The 5,038-nt window shown below is 37.4% G+C and overlaps 1 protein-coding gene across 3 annotated transcripts in view; it reads left to right on the forward strand.

The window, feature by feature from the left end:
- Nucleotides 1-5,038, forward strand: part of pam (peptidylglycine alpha-amidating monooxygenase) — a 68,716-nt gene that overhangs the window by 9,213 nt on the left and 54,465 nt on the right. Inside the window, exon 1 of one of the 3 annotated variants that reach the window (XM_016548411.1) lies at nucleotides 2,643-2,719. The exons of the other annotated variants lie outside the window; for them this stretch is intronic. The gene's annotated coding sequence lies outside the window, so the exon portion shown is untranslated. Of the gene's footprint in view, nucleotides 1-2,642; nucleotides 2,720-5,038 lie in introns of those variants that run through there. 3 annotated transcript variants of the gene reach the window in all.

The following is a 5,038-nucleotide window of genomic DNA, read 5'->3' on the forward strand; positions in this document are numbered from 1 at the left end:
TCCTAATGATTTTTGGCATAAAAGAAAAATCAATCATTTTGACCCATACAATGTATTTTTGGCTATTGCTACAAATATACCCCAGCGACTTAAGACTGCTTTTGTGCTCCAGGATCACATATGCTCCCTTCGAGCTGGAATCATGGAGGAATATCCTGTGATGTCCACTTCGCAGGGCACTTACGGTCGAATAGAACAAAAGTCACACATACAAAAGACACATACAAAATGTGCAGAGCAGTGGTACGTGAGGACTGGAATTGAGAACCATTGCTTTAAGCAAAAAAAAAAAAAGAAGGTCATAGTATACTGACGAAGTGACGTGACATGTGGCCAAGTATGGTGACCCATACTCGGAATTAGTGCTCTGCATTTATCCCATCCAAAGTGCACACACACTGCAGTGAACACACACAAACCGTGAACACACACCCGGGGGAGTGGGCAGCCATTTTTTTTGCTGCGGCGCCCGGGGAGCAGTTGGGGCTTCGGTGCCTTGCTCAAGGGCACCTCAGTCGTGGTATTGAAGGTGGAAGAGAGCGCTGTACATTCACTCCCCCCACCTACAATCCCTGCCGGTACGAGACTCGAACTCACAACCTTTGGGTTACGAGTCCGACTCTCTAACCATTAGGCCACAACTTCCCCAAAGTACTGCAGAGAAGAGGGGAAACCACACAACAACACCTGATCCAATCAGTTTTTTTTTTTATCTCAAGGGTAAAAAACATCAAGTTCCCATAAATATCACACTTCAGTTGGATGAAAAAAAGAAAAACATCTCCTTATTTTTTCTCTCTTAATTGAATTTTTGTGACATTCACAAATAAGCCATTTGACCACAGTATAGATGGATTGATGGATTGCTTAGAAACAGTGACTGTGGAGAAAGCCATGCAACACTCAAACTCAAATCTCTCAACTGCGTTGTAATCTCTCACAGTTTGAAGTGTCTGTCACAGGCAAGTGACACTGCTTTCACATCCTGCTGACACAATGCAGATTTTCATCACAGAAGAAGAAAATAGCAAAAAAAGTAAATTAACAAATTAACCACAACCTAACTTTTAAACCTGAATTTAAAATGAACAAATGCTAATGTCTTCTATGTTGTGACATATATGTTACTGTTAAAATCTCAGAAAATCTAGTGTTTCATGACCCGTTGGATGGCATGTTTTTTTTTTGTGACTTATTGAATGGTTACATGCTTTTAGGTTTTTCTTCTTCATGAGATGTTGCACAGTGAGTGTTTTTAAAGTTTTTTTTTTTTTTAACTATTTACATGGGTCAGGATGAAAACAGTTAATAGAAAAATATATTTAAATTTTATATCTTCAGTTTGAACAGGACAAGCGAAAAATAAATTTCAAATATTATAAATATTTCATAAATTTCATGTGCATGTTTACGCACTGCCAACTTACCAACACAAAACATATTTCTGTATATAATCATGTGTAAATGTTAAACATGAGCATATATCTGGGATTTTAGGAGAAACAGATTCAAATACAATATACAACAAATACTGTAATAAAAGCCTGCAGGTCTGTATTGCTATTGAATTTAAATATGTGGTTGTACTGTATGCATCTTTAAACGAGTCGTATGATGCGATTTCAATGTTTCCTTTCTCTTTGGAGTGTTACAAGCTCTTGGTGCATAAAGAAGATCTGTAAAGTTGCAAAGACTAAAGTCTCAAACCCGAAGAGATATTCTTTATAAAAGTTAAGAGTGTGGTGAGTGAGGGGTGTAACATTTTCGTCTCACGCTTGAGGTGTTCGGCCAATCACAACGCACTGGATAGCTGGCCAATCATGTACAGTATGTGGAAAATAATGTGTTTTTTGAACCTTAAACCTCATAAACACATTTCATTACACCAAATACACAAAATAATGTTCTTTTTAGCAGCATCATATGACCCCTTTAAAAAAAAAAGTGCTTGCAAATTGACTTGAGTTTCCGATGCAGTCCTACCTTGAGCTCTGAATGTAAGTGGTGATATACAGGTATGCTTCTGCTGAAGCCGTAAGTCAGAGTGATTTTAAATAATAAAACAAGTAATAACCTAATTCCCAACGAAGAACTACAGTACCCATGAGTTCTGAAAAGAGCTCCATCAGAGAGGCTGCTGTTACCATGGAAACGGATATTGCGTCAAAAGAGCTCGGCAGCCGCCCTCTACCGCATTGCATTGTGAATGATGTCAGCAGAGTCATTCTCCCTACATTTACTACTTGCATTTTGTATATATTTAAAGCAATAAACTTAAAATGTTTAGCTTTTTTATTCAAACATAAATCAGTAGTTTGTTATAATGTGGTTTCTTTCTAATTTTGTTCGACCCAAACGCTGCTTGCGTGGGCGCAGCTGCAATGTTTTGATGGTGTGTAGCTGCGTATGAAAGCTAACGGCTGCTTGAACACTGATGGATCAATGAGGAGAGAGAGACTCATGGGGAACGTAGCTATGGTAACTGAGGTGAAAGCCTGAGGGTGTGCAGCGGTTGCCATAGTTACCTTCTCTTCAGGTCTTGGGTGTGATGATGATGATGTCAGCCAGCATGCTGGGCTCTCGCTCTCTCTCTCTCTCTCTCTCTCTCTCTCTCTCCGCCCTCCTTCTCTGTTTCAATGAGTCAGGCTGCGCTGAAGCAGCAGCAGTTCATCTCTCATTTTCTGCTGTGCTTGAGATCTTAACGTGACGAGCGAGTGAGGTAGGCAGGCTGTTATGAATGTTTGTCTTTTCTCCTCTTGGACTCTGTTGTGCTCTCTGTTTAATGCAGTGGATGTATTAGTGTTAGCAGATTGAACGCTTTGTGGCAAGAGCTGCTCTATATAGAGTGTTTGAGTGGATTTATTGCGTCAGTGATCATTTATTATTTGTGACTTCTGAGAGACTCTGTCTGTCATGTGCAGATTGATATTTGCAGGATGATCAATGGTGTATGTTTGAGAAAGTGCAGGGGATCATTAGATAGTTGTCTCCCTCCATCCGTGATTCATCCACATAACAAATAATGGCTGTTTGGGATGGATTTCTCTGAAAGTAAGCATCATCACTGGTCGATGAAAAGTGAGATGTTTCTCTGGATTACAGTGGTGTTCTTTACAGCTATTTGACATTATAGGCTGCAGTTCATATTTCATAACAGGTATGGATGACGTGCGGACGATGATTAATGCTGGTAATGATATGCTGACCTAGTGATGGCACTGATTTCCAGTTTCTGTTTTGATGTTATAAAAAGGAAGTCGGGATCAGTTTGTGATGACTGAAAACAAATGTACTAATGTATTTTTTTTAAATCTCTTTTTACATTGAACATTATGAATTAAACATTTGTAAAAACAACTGTTCCTTTATTAATAGCCCAACCAATAGAATAGGCTTAAAGGGGTCATATGATGCGATTTCATTTTTTCCTTTCTCTTTTCAAAAAGGCGGGGCATAGAGGAGAAACAATAATGTACAGTATGTGGAAAATAATGTGTTTTTTTAACTTTAAACCGCATAAACACATTTCATTACACCAAATACACAAAATGTTCTTTTTAGCAGCATCATATGACCCCTTTAAATAGTCTATAGTAGCTTAATGAAGAGTTTGTGTGCAAATGATTAATTTCCACTTATTCTAATTTAAAAGGAAGAGGACACGGGCCTAGTGTACATAGATGGCATTTTAAAAAAGCAGACTTGTACCTCTTTTAGTGTCTGTATAAGAGATTTAATGCTTTTTCTGAAGATATGATGCTATTCCAAAAATATCACCAAATACTCAACACAATCGTCTGGCATAGTTGAAAGGCAACTGCCCAAAAAAAAAAAAAAAACACCCAGAATCAGTAGAAAGGTATTTCTTTAGAACAACTGACAACCTCATTAAATCAAAATAAGCTTAGCACAAGCACACAGATAAATTAATGAGGCTAAAGGTTGGAGATAATTTGTATCCAGCATTGAAGAAGGTTTAATGAAGAAGGAATCTGATTTGCGTTATGATGGGCCCTCAAATTCAGTTTATTAATCTTGGAGATGAAATATTAACCACAAAACAGGAAATTGCTAATATACTTGCTGAAATGTTTAGGGGGAAAAGGAAGCTTTTCAAGCAGTTCAGGCGGCAGAAGAATTTTTAACCTTTCATCACGGAAGAACTATGGCAGCCATAAACAGGTCATAAACCGGTGCAGACAACATCCACAGTCAGTTTTTAAAGAATTCACCTCATACTGTCATCTTGTATTTGCCTTGAAATTTTTTTGAAAAGAAGTGCAAATAATTCATATTTCAAAAGCAGGGAAAGATCACAATGAACCTTCCAGTTATTTTCCCATAGTCTTGATGAGTTGTGTATATGTAAAATCATGGTTAATGAAGGACTTGTATGGATAATGGAGTCCAGTTCTCTTATAAGTTATGCTCCCTGTGGTTTTAGGAAAGGAAGTAGCTCTATAGATCACATCATTATTCTTGAAAGTTACATAAATTATGCTTAGGAACATGTGAGGGCTGTTTTCTTTGACTTAGAAAATGCATTTGATACAACTTGGAAATACAGTGTTAAGTTCACATCAACTTATAGAAGACTGCTGTGTACTTTTATTGACACCTTATCAAACAGACTTTAAGTCAGGGTGATACCAAAGAAAAAAAAACACTAGAAAGTGGATTGACATTGGTTACTCATTCATACAGTCTCGATGTGAATAGTAATACTGTGTGATAGGGCTGTCAAAATGGCTGAAAAACTAAATTCGAATTTTGTACTTAAATATGATCAAAATTCGAATTATATTCGAATTTTATGCATAATTTCATAATGCATAATTTCAGTTAGGGTGAAGAAAAGCTTTTGGCTTCTCTCCTGAGGCCACAAGAGGGCGCATCATTGAAAGCATAAGATAACATGACTATCTGCGAAAAAAAGTGCATAATGTTTAAAATAATGGCAAATGGCAATGGTAATGGCAGTGGTATGGGGAAAAACCCGCCATAAAGTCTCGATATATGTTTTTTTCAAAGTTAAACT

This window comes from Sinocyclocheilus rhinocerous, unplaced genomic scaffold (genome assembly GCF_001515625.1).
Source record: "Sinocyclocheilus rhinocerous isolate Xijiao unplaced genomic scaffold, SAMN03320098_v1.1 scaffold2386, whole genome shotgun sequence".
Taxonomy (NCBI): domain Eukaryota; kingdom Metazoa; phylum Chordata; class Actinopteri; order Cypriniformes; family Cyprinidae; genus Sinocyclocheilus; species Sinocyclocheilus rhinocerous.